This window comes from Misgurnus anguillicaudatus, chromosome 6 (assembly GCF_027580225.2).
Source record: "Misgurnus anguillicaudatus chromosome 6, ASM2758022v2, whole genome shotgun sequence".
In the NCBI taxonomy this organism is placed as follows: Eukaryota; Metazoa; Chordata; class Actinopteri; order Cypriniformes; family Cobitidae; genus Misgurnus; species Misgurnus anguillicaudatus.
The window spans coordinates 33,354,202-33,370,000 of NC_073342.2; the positions used below are offsets into that span (position 1 = coordinate 33,354,202).

A 15,799-nucleotide genomic window follows, 5' to 3' on the forward strand; every position below is an offset into this window, starting at 1 on the left:
GATGTTCCGTGTCAGTCTGGATTTCACCACTGCTCACCACTCCACCAACGTCGCACTCAAAACACCAACTTCCACCGTAGTCATCGTCACCATTGCCAACAACAACACCGGACTGGATTACTTCCGCATTTGACTTTGAATACTCTCTCTTTGTTTATATTTAATAAACATTGTTTCATTTTTACACCTGCGCTTGCTTCCGTCTTTTACAAGTCATTACATTACTAAAAACATTACTTGTGTGCATTTTAAGGCAAAACAAAGAGCACTGATGTATTTTAAGATATGTCAATGCATTTTTTTTTTTTAGTTTGTACAGCTCTTACATTTATTTTAGTCTAGGACTAGTCTAATCCCTGTCCGGGAAACCGCCCCTAAATTGCTCCCAATACAATTTTGCTGTGTTCTCTACTGTACATTGATTGTACTGATTATAATCCAAAGGTCAGACGGGCCAAGTAATTCCCACGTCATCCATTATAAAGGGAGTTTTATTGTGCAGTGTAGCCAATTTCTATACAATTTAGTCCAAGTTTGAAAAACCTTTTGTTTCCATGTCACTCAGAAAGTCAGTGTAATGTCTTAAATTAGTAAGCAAGCAAAGACCATTCAAACGTTTTAGCCTATAAAATGAATTACCTATAAAAATGCAATTAAGCATTTTAATGTAGTTTATGAATCAACATTAATTATCATGATTATCGAGGGCATAATCAAAAGTAAATATTTTTGTTTTATTCTTGCAGCCCCCTGTAGTGAATAGCCTATCTGTCTCATATCTGCTTGGAGTTTGAAAGACTCTTCTGATGCATTTCTATTAAGTTTATTTACATATTTGACATTGAAGTAGTCTAAAGGTAAGTCTTGATTACTTTCATTTTGTGATACTTGAATTAGGTTACTGCATCTCTTTAAGGTTATTTGTATCTGTATTGGAAATTATGTTGAAGTAGTTCTCCCAACCCTGTTCATACTTACACACAAATATAATAACAAAATTACAGAAATCAAAGTATAATCAGTTCAATGTAAGAAGTTATTATGATTACTAGAAGTGTACTCTTTGTCCTGTTATTTTCCTTACCTTGCCACTCAGTCCTTTAGGTTAGGGTAGTTGAAACTATTTCTAATTTCAGCAAAAGCTCCAGAGTTAAATCAACACTGCTTAGATCCACACCCAAGGTGTTAAAAATTACCACAGAATTTTTTGTATTCTTCCTACGAACTATCACAATGCATCAACACAAACAATACAATTTTTGGGGTCAAGTGCTCAGCTAAGTAAAGGTAAAACTAATCACTGTTAGGATGACTTCTTGTTTTTATCTTTCTTGTTAACAGCAAGTGTTCATCATTAATATTCATTTCATTATTAAACTTATCCTAGGGGCTTATCCTAAAATTATTAGACTAAAATATATGTTTGAGCTCGCTTACTTTAAAAACAATTGCACTTACGCTTTTACTTTGTATCAATATGTGAAACAATGAATTGTTGATAAAAGGCTGTTAACAGTTACCAAAAAAGCTTAACTTCTTAAATATAACATAATATTTACATCATAAGATAATAGGCAGTCATGTTCTAATAGTTAGAGTCGACCTTATAACCTGAGAGTTTTGCTGGTTCGAGTCTCACGGCTGACAGGTTGCGACTGAGGTGCCTTGAGCCAGCCACCTGTCTCCTAGTGTTTCCCGGGCACTGCAGTACTGCTCTGGGTGTGTATGTTCACGACGTGCAGTGCGTGTTCACCACTCACTTGATAGGTTAAATACAGACGTCACATTTCAAGTATGGGTTACCATACATTGGTCATTATGTCACTTTTACTTTTCCTTAAAAAGGATCAGATGGAAATAAACTAAAGGTGAAAACAAGAAAGCACTTTTTTAAAATTCCAATCAAAGCTATAGACATGTGTCTTATTGCCATTCTTCTTTTTTTCCAGTCATCACATATGCATTTATTCATTTAGCATATACATTCATCCAAAGTGTCTTATAGATCAGAAAATACACAGAAAAAAAGCATCAAAAGTTTATTACATTTGCATAATTGTTCTAGTATCTGCTGCAGAGTAGTTCTAGTTACTATGACAAAGAAACAGTCTGAAGGTGACTAATCCATTGGAAGCCTCAAATTGATCTATGACACATACTTTCTGATATGGAAACTTTGTCTGAGGCAACGCGTGCCAAAAAGTAAAAAAAAAGCTTAAAAGGTTTGTAGTAGAGAGCCTCCTTCAGACAAAATAAGATTATTAATTAAACTCAAAAAGCATGTTTTAAAGCCTAACTGCTCTATACAATGACATTGATGTTCTCCCATTAGGCCATACATATAGAGTTCCATCTGTTGTTCATATGCTAAATTGGTTGTAATTACCGGTATATAGTGTGGTATTGCTATACTGTATTATTAAGGATATGTGTATGACACTAGTGAAAAACAAATTTTATAAGGCATTTATAAACTAGTTGAACTAGCTTTAAGTGCAATCAGATCATGATGGCAGGTAGTCCAAAGACTTCATACGTAGAACATCATAATGTGTGTGTGTGTTCAAAAATGATGCAGATGTACCATCTGCTTGAGCATACATTTCATTTACGTTCATAATCTTGCTATTAACCAATTGTTATTAACATAAACTTAATTAGATTACCTGTGGTTAAGTAGTGTTTAAAGAATTTTTTCTTGCAATATTAATCATCCTCTACTGTTTATAAGAATTGTGTGACACTACTGTGTCATCATTTAACACCTCTATTTTTAAGAATATAATTCTTTACATAGGCAGGTACTAAAAGAACAAGACATTAGACACAAAGTAAATAGAAATTAGGACTATTGGCTAATTCACAAAGCTAACAAAATTATTTATAACAAAATTAAAGGCGGAGTCCACGATGTTTAAAAAACGCGTTGGAAAAGAAGACGGGCCGACTACCAAAACACACTTATAGCCAATCAAATTAAATCAAATGCCGGGTTGCGTATGTGTGGGGCGGGTCTATCAACAGAAGGTCCAGATTCTATTGGGGTAGGGGCGTGTTTGTTTGGGTGATTTCAAATATCAACATTGGCTTTCAAACATCGTGGACTCCGCCTTTAAATGATACTATAATTATTATATATAGTCCAAGCTGTAAACTATTTATGATCATTATTCACTGCTAATTACTTTTAAAAATATATATTTAGGATAAAATACTTCAATTTACAATCCTATCTATCTGTCCGTTCTGTGTATTTAGGTCAGATTCGCCACACCACTAGATGGTGGTAAAACTCCATGTCCATGATTTCTAACGCGTTAACACGTGATTTACGTGTTAACACGCACTTACGCGTTAACACGTAGTGCGTGTTAACACGTGATTTACGCGTTAACACGTAGTGCGTGTTAACACGTATTTTTAACACGTTTTTGCCCCAATGGCCTTCCATAGAACCACAGCGCGTCCGACTTCACGTCTCCGTTTTCAGCTCCTCCCCGCCTGCACGCGGCTAATCTCGCCGATCGGTTACATCCAGCCACAGCCGATGTCGAACACACCTAATGATTTTCGCGTATGAGAGAATCCCTGTCACGAGTACCGAAGAAGAAATCACCCAATAGCAAAGAGGACTGGCTCAGATTCCATAGCAACGGAGGCAGAGAGGATTCTGGGAAATGCAGGCGTCCGAAACTGACTTATTTTTTTTACAATCAAAGTAGAAACAATCAAAATTGATGGCCATAACATCGTATTGTTGAATTATCAAGCACACGTTAGTGTTCATGTGTTGAGAAAATATTGTGATCTGCAGCGGGCCCACATGTAGTTTTAGCTGGTGCCTTCACCATAGTAGATGTCGATAAGGCTCATGGGTAGTGTAGTATTTACTCTTGTATTTGAAACACGAAACCGATCGAAACATCAATATTATAGGATAAACATCTCCTGATTAAATTTTGAGTAAAGTAGCGCTTAAAGTGTAATCAATTAATGACAAAAAAAGTAAAACAATCCCTGGTATATACTATTGCAATACATTAGATTAAATTCGTGCTTTTAAACACGAAAAAATAATAGGACAAAAAAACGTGGTGCACGCACGAAAAATACTTCCTATTGAAATACATTAGATTGAAAGTCGTTCTGACTGGCACGAAAAAAAGGGGAAAATCGTGTCCATGGACACGAATCAATAGATTAAATTACACGAACTGCCTTGGGTATATCTTAATTAAACATACAGCAAATATACAGTCTGTAAACATGTCATTTTAATGTAGAACAATATATATATATATATATATATAACTTAAAGAGAGAGAAAGTCGTGATCCCGCTTCAGACAAGGGATTCTGCCGCGGTACGTAACCGTAGTGACCGCACCAATGAATGTAACAGCCGCACGCTACTGCAAAATACACATTTGAACAATAAAATCAATCGCCTAAAACATACTTTGCAGCGCAGGCATGAATACCCCCATTTCGTCAAAATCCAAAGATGAGGGATTTGGATTCAAATATCGGACGACCCTTCTACGTTGTCAAGCGACGAAATGGGGGGTACCCTCAACGTCAGCTTATAGACGTGAGGGGGAATGACCAACTGTGCGTGATCGAAAATAATAAAATATCCTACGTTAATTAAGGCATGTTTTAAACACACAGCAACAGCCCTGTAAATATGTCATTTTATTGTATACCAAATATATAAAAAAAGAGAGAGAAAAGTCGTGATACACCGATTCAGAAGGCTTTCCGCTCCACGAAAATGTTTGGTCACCGCATCAATGTGGTCACCGCATCAATAATGATTGTATGCGCCGCACGCTTGTGCAAAATGCACATTTGCAGCATAAAATCAATCGCCTAAAACCATATTGCGCAGGCAAACCGATAAACCCATTTCGTCAAAATCCAAAGATGAGGGGTTTGCATTCAAATCTATAGGACGACCCTCTACGTTTTCAAGCGACGAATAGGGGGTACCCTCAACGTCCGCTATGGACGTGAGGGGGTCATGACCAAACGGCAGTATGTGACGAATTGGGTGTGAGACTGTGTTGCACGGCAGTATGTGACGAATAGGGTGTGAGACTGTGTTGTGCTATTTGTACTAGTACAGCAATACAGGGACATAGGAATTTTTGTAGCAGAGCTTGCCAAGTCAGTATTAAAGGAAAACAATACAAAAGTCAACATAAAAGAGCAGATGACAGACTACACACAATAAATAGACTACACACAATAAATAAATATACACAATAAATAGACTCTTAAGAAATACAATCAACGAAAAGCAGCACAAACCTGTATCAATCAACTCACACCTTAAAAATTATCACTATAACTGAGATTTTGCAGTAAAAAGGATCCACATTTAATTTAATTAAAAACCTCTTTATACTGTCCCAAGATGGTATGAAGTATAAGTATTTAAAACTTACTGTACAGCTACCTCTAACATATAAAAACAGACATGTTTCTTTTTTTAATCTACACTGTAAAAAAAAAAAAAAACGTTTTTTTACAGGTAATATTCTGTATTTTTTCACAGAATTTTCCAATTTTTTCATTAAACAGTAAAATGCTTTTGTTTTACAGATATTTTCTGTAAGTTTTACCATTAAATGACAGTATTTCCTTGCAATTAACAATCACAACAAAATTATGTTTTTTAAAGGCAATTCATACTATTTTTACAGATCAAAAATGTATTTTCACAGACATTTGCCGTTAAGTTTCACAGACATTTGCCGTTAATTTTTACAGACATTTGCCGTTAATTTCCACAGATATTTGCCGTTAATTTTTACAGACATTTGCCGTTAATATTCAGACATTTGCCGTTAATTTTCACAGAAATTTGCCGTTATTTTTTAGACATTTGACGTTAATTTCCACAGACATTTGCCGTTAATTTTTGCAGACATTTGCCGTTAATTTTTACAGACATTTGCCGTTAATTTCCACAGACATTTGCCGTTAATTTCCACAGACATTTGACGTTCATTTTTACAGTTTAAAAAATTATTTTTACAGAAAATTTCTGTAAATGTTTTATTGATTATTTTCCTGTAGAAATGTAAGTAAAATTACATAAATCAGTAAATTTATAGTGTTTTAAATTTATCCCCCTTCAGCATTGAAACTTTTAGGGTTTTGCTCTTGCTGCAAAGTAAGACCACGTCCACTGTTAACTCATATTCCACCTCAATCTCTAACTGGTGAACGTTGTTCAGCAATACTACAACATGACTTCATCAAATCCACTTCTTTTGTTTTGTGCTGCTTGTAGCTATACAACTTGACTAAGAAATGTTTTTGGAGCTGCAACTTGTGTCATGGTAGCCTACACTGTAAAAATATTACTGTAATTTTTTTAACTGCTGTGATAAATCCTTTAATGTAATGTAAACTAAAACACTTAAAATAACAGAAAATCACAGATGTAGCCAAATGCATTTATTGTAAAATAGTCCAAAACTTTCCAATGCATTAAGATAATAAGTATTAGTTTCCAAAACTCTCCAATACAATGCAGATCACAAAATAAGGCTTTAGCCTTGGAAATACAACAACGAATACCACAAAGACTGCAGCATTTAATTAACCACAGAGGAACACATTACTACATAGTGACCAAACTTCAGTCATAAATTTACAGTTTAAACAAACACACAAGAAATAGTTTTAACTGTGCCTACCTTTAAATTGCTTATCTATGAAGATAATCTTTTAAATTAACCACAAACTTGAAAATCTTTTCAGAGTCTCTTCTTCAATTACACTGGAATTAACTGGTAAGCCATTCAAAGTCCATAGTTTTCGTAGCAGTGTTCATACATTTGGGTTCATTCAATGCCTTTTTTTGTCACACGTTCCAGCAGCAAATTTTTGATCCAGTTTACAGACTGATGCCCACAACTTCTCTGTTAAAAAAACAACAACCAGAAGATCTAATTATAAAAAATCAGCATATACTACAACAATAAAATCAAAATTTGCTAGAAAAAGATTTTAAAGTTTTAGTTCTGCCAAACATAAAAACTGTCCAGGGCAGTTCCTTTAATTCATACTGGGTTTATAACAATGCAGTATGGATTGAAATTAGAAAATTATTCACAAATAGATGCACATTTACCGGTGAACTTGATGCACAGTACAAATGTATTTTACCATCCACGAACAAATGTCTTAAATTTGAATATATAAAATTCAGAATTTAAATTAATGTGTATTGATTTATACAAATGAAGACATGTATGTGAATAAAAATGCAAAAAATTAGATTTTTTGTGGTTCAGATGACACGCCTGCATTTATCCCGTTCTGTTTATTTGGATTTTCAGACTCATTTCCCCAAGTAAAGCATTATATGAGCCAAATATAAACAACTATCAATGAATGAACCAAACAAATGCCTTTCATTTTTGTGTCCGTAAAAATTCTATATTCAAATGAATGTGCATAGATTTGTACAAACAGAGACGTTTGTGAATTTCAGTGATTATATTTTGTATCATTGTATCGCAGTTTGTGCGTGCAGGGATGCTGATGTGCATTTGTGGATCGGGTGATGCATGTGGGTTCACATGTTTGGTTCATTCAAATTTTGCGACTTTTGTTGCGTGGTTTGTATTTAATCAAACAGGATGAATGCATGTACATCGCCTAATTCACAAACGCACATTGATGTTTTTGCATACACAAATTGTAATATACCAATAAAAAATATAAATCACTGAAATTCACAAATATCACAATTTGTGCATGCAAAAAAAAAAAAACACCAATGTGCATTTGTGAACCAGGCAATGCATGTGCATTCATCCTGTTTGATGCACATAATTAAATTCCAACACAAGGTGAGACGCATTTGTTTGGTTCGTTCGTTGGTGGTTGTTTGTATTTGGCTCATAAAATGCTTTAAACGGCAAAATGGAAATCTCAAAATCCAAATGAACAGAACGGGATAAATGCAGGCGTGTCACCTGATCCACAAATGCACATCTCCTTTTTTGCATGAGCAAATTATGATATATATAAATACATAAAAAATTTACATTTTTATTCACATACATGTCTTCATTTGTACGAATCAATACACATTAATTTAAATTCTGAATTTCATATATTCAAATCTTATGGCATTTGTTTGTGCATGATAAAACACAGTTGTAACATGCATCAAGTTCACCGGGGAATGTCCATGTATTTGTTGTTTTGACTAATTTCAACCCATAATGCAGTGGTTGTAGTGTTATAGTTATAAGTATCTGCTCTAGAGTTTGGTGTGAAACATGACAGGGATTTATAGATAAACAGTGCATAATCACTGTCTATGTGTCAACTCATGATAAAGCCAGTGGCGGCCGGTGACTTCTTTTTCGAGGGCACATGATGCAAAGCTTGTCTCGTCACAACATGTATATAGCTCTTCATCTGTGTGGCTCACCATTTCAAAATATGTGTTTGGCGCCTCATGTAAATGTATGTGCATCACGCAAGATGTTGCAATACGAGCCTGCTGCAGACGCGTCTAAATGATTTACGATAAAAGAGATGCTCACGTTTGCCAGATACTGGCGTAATCTCATGTGTGAAGTGTTAAGTGAGTCTTGGGAGAATTTTGTGAACGTGGGCACTTTTATCATAAACCCTTTTGATGCGTGTTCAGCAGGCACTCATTTTGAAAATACACATGATGCACATGGTTCACATGACGCAACAAACACATATTTTGAATTTGCTCCCTAACTAAAAAACTTAACCTAGAAGTCAAAAAAACTTGCAAGTATACAATAGATATTGGTTAAGAGTTTATGCTCTGAATTACCTCTGAATAAACTCAAGTGTGCATGCAGCTTGATTCTGATATGTGTCTGATATGCCCCAAATGCCTCTAAACATGGACCCAGGACAACCTTCTCTCCAGATGACAACATCCATTTGCTTGAGGTCATCAATTCACCTATATAAAGTAAACTTGGATTAATAATGGTTGTGACAGTATGGTTCATGGCATGCACTGCAAAGAAGAGCTTAGTATTTCTGTCTTTTTACCAGTCTAAATATATTAAAATTCTTAAATCAAGATGCAGAATATAAGATAAGAAAAATGACAAGAAATTTTGTCTAGCTTCAATCTAAATTAAGTGAATAAAAAATAATTTAAAATGATCTTTTTTGGATTATTCAACTATACGAAGAGTAAATGTAATTATTTACTTGAGCTCTTTATTGCAGTGTATGTACCTTGTGTAAACCAAAAAAATACAGATAACACTAGAAAAAAAAATTAATCATTACAAAAGAAAACAAAAAATAGTTTGTATTCATTGTATCCAAATTACCTTGGATGATCAGTGAGTGTAGGTGAATCCGATAATCCTCATTCCATGTAAGCTGCAGTTTCTGCTACGTAAAAAAAAATTAAACTATTTCATATAAACAGGACATAAAAAAATAAATATGGCAGCTTCAATAAGAAGGGACTAAGTATTCTTTTTCTTATTTTGGAAGTGAATGGGGCTCATTAAAGATTGGGTTACAAACATTCCTCAAAATATCTTCCTCCGTGTTTGAGATGTCATGAATATGAAGTGAAATGCATTTAACATACTATAATCTTGTATTACAAAATATATTTAAGTAATTTTCAATTCAATTCAGTTTATTTGCCAGACTCATGTCCAAAAACCACCAAGACAGGACAGATAAAAACAGAGAAAACGTACAACAGTTAAAAAGAATAAATACAAAAATTAAAATACATACAAACATTTCAACCAATGCATTCTCAGACTGGATGTGTACCTGGAGCAACTCACTAAGGGATTAGAGAGTGCCACCATGATACTGCTGGAAGACTCATCCAGACGTTGCATAAACTTAAACATCAACTTTCTTAAAAGTGCTTTCAATGTAATCACTCCTACAGATACAAACATCTGACTGGCACTCCCTCCTCTGGGAACCTTGAGTAAAATTCTCATTGCATCATTGTAGGCAACTTGTACCTTATGCATGCTGGATTTTTTATAAGAAGTCCACAGATGGGCAGTATAGAGTGATGTACAGTAAGATTTAAACAGAGCCACTTTAACTTGAGTGGAACAGAAACCAAACTTACGTGCTATGATGTTTGCCTGTGCATATAACTTATAACACTGTCTGTACATGTCATCATCATCATTCATATCATCTGCAATACAATGACCAAGGTATTTAATCTTTTTACAGACCCCAAGACAATTATTGGCTAACATGAACACAGGAAAATTAAGCCATTTATCCTGTTTCATTCTGCATATTAAGACAGCACTTTTGCTGGAATTATATTTTATATCAAACTCCACCCCATAATCAGAGCATATATTAAGAAGCTCCTGCAGCCCAGCACTACTCGGACCAAAAATAACAAGGTCATCTGCATACATGAGGTGATTTACCAGCATGCCACCGATCATACAACCAGTAATACAACCATTAAGTCTCCTTGACAATTCATCAATATATAAATTAAATAAGACTGGGGACAAGATTCCTCCCTCCCTTACACCATTGGACACTCTAAAGGGGGCAGATATACTACCCCCCATTTGATATGCATCTGCTGCTGGTGGGCATACCAATAGGCAAGAACCCTCACAATATACCCAGGGACTCCCTTTTGCTTTAGCTTAATGAAAAGCTGTTTGTGATTCACTCGATCAAATGCTTTGGAGGCATCTATAAAACACATGAGAATAGTGGAATTTTTAGACTTATACAAATTCACTATTTCCTTAAGAGCATAAATACACATGTCAGTGCCATGTTTAGGCTTAAATCCAAACTGATTATCTAGGGAAGAAATATACCCAATCACCCTTTCAAGGAGGATTCTTTCCATTACCTTGGACAAAATACTGACCAATGCTATAGGTCTATAATTATCCAAGCATCCAACTTTTCCAGCTTTGTTCTTAATAACTGGGACAAGCAGAATAGATAACATTGAATCTGGTAGTATGCCATGGGTCAACAAACCAGTGAAGTTGATTGCTAGGAGGGGAGCAAGCCTAAGACTGGCATTTTTCGGATGCTCTGCAGTTATTGAATCCCTACCACATGCTTTATTGTTAGGTAATTTCCATATGGCATCAAATACCTCATGTGTCAAAATACTTTTAAAATCATTACTGATAACAGTGTCCTCCACGTGTGGATCATGCTTTAAACAATTAAAAATGGAGCTATAGTGCTGTCTCCATATTTCAGCGACATTATCTTCTCCGGAGACTCCTTCAACAGTGCAAGGAAGGAAAGATTTACAGTTATTAAGGGACCTCACCTCTTTCCAAAAATCAGTAATATTGTTGCTCATCATTTTACTAGCCATAGAATCAGCCCTCATCATTTGCTCATTTCTAGATATAAAACGAACAGCATACTTATATCTGGCATTTGCAAGCTTTTTACTCTCAAGCTCGGGGCCCTGCCTAGGTCTCCCAGCCAGGTCCCAAAGCCTGTAAGCTTCCCGAGCTTCAGTGTGATATGGTGCTACATGCTCATTCCATCCTGGTCCAATATTAAAGGCCCTGTTTTTCCTATGTTTTTGAAGAGGTTTACCAGCCTCCAACAGAGCAGCCACAACATCATCATACATGGCACATAGATTACTCTTGTGCACCTCACTCTGACAATTTACATCCTTACACATAATAGCTTCTCTAGGAAGACAGAAATTACTTAAATAATGGTCTGTATTAGTATAATAAGCCAGAAGATCCTCTTCAGAAAGAGTTGACCAGTCTAATTTAGTACTCACATTACCACTGATAGCATTGTTGTTACTAACTATAGATGGTAATTCTTCAGTGTTAATTGTGAGGGCCAAAGGTATATGATCTGTTATTGTGACCCCATATTTAATACCCATATTCTCTATGGCTGCATGCCCATCAGCTGTACTAAAACAATGGTCAAGCCATGATGTTGTGTGCCAGGCTTCACTTATGTATGTATAACTATCTGCGGGCAACAGTACTCTACTTGATAAAGTGAAGTTATTGTCTTGACTAAAGCAGATCAGATGCTTGGCAAATAATGAGTTACTGTCATTGATATCAGCATTCATATCCCCAACAACATATACATTGCAGATACTATTATCTTGAATAAAAGCATTTATAAAAGCCAATCTATTTAAATATTCAACCTCATTTTCACAACACTCATATGGAGTATAAACATTTAAAATAACAAAATTATTACATTTATAAGTATATTGTATACCAATACACCAGTCAACGTCAAGCCTGATCGGCTTTATCACAGCATCAAGCTTTTTATTCCAGAGCACAGCCACCCCACCTGGGATTCTGCCTCTGACTATAGCCTTGCTAAAGTCGTTGACTCTCCTACTCCAAGAAAGTTTTCATTAAGAGTGTTCAGTTTCTCTAAATCTTGTTTAGCAATAAAGGTCTCCTGTAAACATAAAATTTCACATTCTGCGAGCAAACTGTCCACCACAGCACGTCGTGCTTTATCCCCTGTGCTCTGCCCCAAGCGCAGGCCATGGCAGTTGTAAGACAGTACCCGAATTGACATGTTCATGCCAACGGGTTACCTCCAGAGGGCCCATTTGCCTCCCTTTCGGACGGCACACGACATAAACCAACAACACTGGCCGTGGCTCATAATAACGCCTTATTAGTGCTCCTTTTGGCCAGAGTTCAGGAATGTACATTTCACCAATATCATTACATTCAGCAGTCACTTTAAAAGAGCCAACCCTGCTACGTACATTGTCTATTTTTTGGCAGGTGACCACCTATTAAGGCTATGTCCACACGAAGCCGGTGCATTCCCTATCCGATCATTTTTTTTCCTTGCTCTAAAAAAATAATCCGTAAACACGAAACCACTGAAACCGACTGAAAGCGGTGTAGTATATATGCCGGACCAGTATGGGGCGCTGTACTTCTGCCACAGATATACACTATACACGGAGAAGAAGACTTTGAGCATGCGCATAACCAACGTATGGTGTTGTCCATTGTCGCTTGTTGGTCACCACAATTGCATAGAAGCAATAGATTTTGCTGTAATAAAGCTAGTAGGCTTTAGTAGTTTCTGTAGCACGAACACAATCACGTAATCCGCCGTTATTGTTGTTGCTGTTACGTGTGACGCTTCCGACACGTGATGTGATGACGTTTTTGCTTCACAAAATATACGGATTGGCTGTACAGACGAAACCGCAAGGGTGTCGGTTTCAGATTTTTCCACTTTAGGACCTGGTTTCAAAAAATAGCGGATTCAGTCTCCCAAAACGCCGGATCCGTGTGGATGAAACGCCAATACGATAACAAATTTATACGTATGCAGTGATACGCGTCTCCGTGTGGACAGCCCCTAAGTTTACTTTTAAGATAATCAGCAAGTGTGTCAGCATCAAGTTCTGGAGAAAATTTTGTTGCAAAAACACTCACCATTTTGGTCTTCACAGTTTTAATAGTACTCACGGCTCCAGTAAGGATGATAGAAGCTGGACCAGATTTTTTACGTCCCGTGGTAATCGCATGCCCACCCAAAGCTGTAGCAACTGACTTTGTCTTCTGCCTAGCCCGTCCGTTGCTCACTACTTTACTCCAACTTGGAGAGCCAGTGGATAACACTGACCCGGCAGGATCCTTCCCCGTAGCTGCATCCACCGCAACAGTCCCATCGCGGCTGCACTGCACCGGTTCAGGACAGAGCGCTAATAAGTCTCCCATTCGGTGCAGGTCCGCCACACCTCCAACTCCCTGCTCCACAGTCAGCGCATGTTCGCCACCTCGCACCCCCGGCGTCGGCTCCTTAGGGTTTCCCGGGCCATGGTAAACAGCCTTCTTTAATCCTGGAGAGATCCCAGCTACAGCACTAGCAATCGGGTTGCCAGATCGGCACTCCAGAACAGACACCCTGTGGTTGATTTCCACAGCTTCAGCACGAACTTGTTCACATACACCCGTCTGGAGCTGGGTTACGTGTTTTAGAGTTCCCACTTCCGCACAGAGCTGCTCCATTCTCCGAAGCAAACAGGAGACATCTAAACTCGAGAATGTCACCGGAGGGAGCTCATCCAAGTAATAAGAAACAAATCTAGGGATATCAGACCCACATTCATTCAGTACTTTAAGGCAGAGTTTTATGTTGTTGCCTTTATACGCAACACATCTCTGCGAGGTTCCCGGACAGAGCTCAAACAAAACTTTCTTAGAGGCTTCAATTTCCTCAGAGTCGAACGTGTTTGTGGCCAATAAGACAATCTCATCCTGGCTTAGAGTCTTAATTTTCACAGCAAGGAAGTTTAACAACTCATCCTCCACTATTACTTTGCCATCAGTCGTCGTATAGATCTCTGGTTTTAGACGAGACCGTTTAAAACTACGAGCATGAGCCCCCAGGTTGCAGCCAGCCACATCCGCCATTGTAAAACCCCGTCGATAGAACATTGATCCGTCAACATTGATGAGTACAAGTAAACTTGTACTCATCTTTCATACAAATATGGGTTCAAATGTATTACAAGTGGTACCTAAATACATTTTTAAATTACATTTGAGCATATTTCATATGTACTAAGGAACAAAAAATGTAGGCTATATTAAGTACAAAATTAGTACATGAAAATAGAGCACTTTGAGTAGATTATAGAATTGTACTTGTCTTTGATCAAAGTACGATTTCATGAGGCGAGGCGCTGCAAGAAACGACATTTGGATGACATCAGAGTAACGCGAGAGCGATTTGAAATCAGCCTTTTCAGCAACATTTCTCGCGGTAGTCTGATGTCATCTTTGTCAGTTCTTGCGGCGCTGCGTAAAGTTGAGTACAAAAAAAAAATTCGACAATTTATCTATTACTTATCAGCTTGCGAAATACAAGGTGTGGGGTGTGAGCGTTTGAACTGACTGACATGCGCGTGTCTCATGGTGAATGCGTGAGACTTGACTTGAGAGCCCTGTCTTCCACCATGTGCATCAAACTAACACGCGCATATTACATCAAATTATGTGCTATAGACTCGCCCAATAAATTCAGCAGAGAAACTAACGCTAATACCTAACTATGATGAACGGTCTTGTGTTTGCAATGTGACAAAATAAAAATATTACTTACACGATTGAAGAATTATCAGATGCAACAACTTCTTTCCACTCCGTAGACACCTGTCTGCGCAAACTCGCAATGCGCATGTGCACCGCGCGCAAATTTGCTGATGACGTCGTGACATCACACGTACTGCGCTACGCACATGTTGTCTAAATGTGTTTCTTATCAAACATTTTTGACAAAGATTTGTACATTAACAGAATCTACATGCATGTTTATAATTCATTTAATAGGCTGCATTTATTGCAGTTATTGTAAAGTGCCAAAGCTTTTATTTTCAAACTAGTGCCACAGCTGACTTTTTAAATAAATAAATAAATACATAAAATGAAATAATAAGTGTCATTACATGTTGTCCGGTAGCATTTACATATTAGCCTATTTTAAAAATACAATATTGCAGACATAACTGTAAAATTTGCATTTAGCATGCTCCCACAATTCATTGCAAACTACAGCAATGTAATTTTCAAATTATAGGGAGAGAGAGAGAGAGAGAGAGAGAGAGAGAGAGAGAAAACAGGGCTTAAGACAAATTTGATACAAGATCCACAACAAAAGTCAGCCTCTCTCACACCCCATCTCCATTCAAAACAAAGCAACATTATCTGTGTATTTGTAATATGTAAACTCAATGGACACTCACAATT

The 15,799-nt window shown here is 36.9% G+C and overlaps 1 long non-coding RNA gene across 3 annotated transcripts in view; it reads right to left on the minus strand.

Moving 5' to 3' along the window:
* Positions 1 to 6,452: 6,452 nt before the first annotated feature.
* LOC129432435 (uncharacterized) overlaps positions 6,453 to 15,799 on the minus strand; it is a 9,948-nt gene continuing 601 nt past the window's right edge. The window contains exons 1-4 of one of the 3 annotated variants that reach the window (XR_012370143.1): positions 15,156 to 15,799; positions 9,359 to 9,422; positions 8,842 to 8,976; positions 6,453 to 6,934 (exon numbers count right to left, since the gene is read on the minus strand). The exon at positions 15,156 to 15,799 is cut by the window's right edge and continues 601 nt beyond it. This is a non-coding gene — a long non-coding RNA (uncharacterized lncRNA). Of the gene's footprint in view, positions 6,935 to 8,841; positions 8,977 to 9,358; positions 9,423 to 15,151 lie in introns of all 3 variants that reach the window. The other 2 variants (XR_012370142.1, XR_012370144.1) reach the window with 2 other exon arrangements.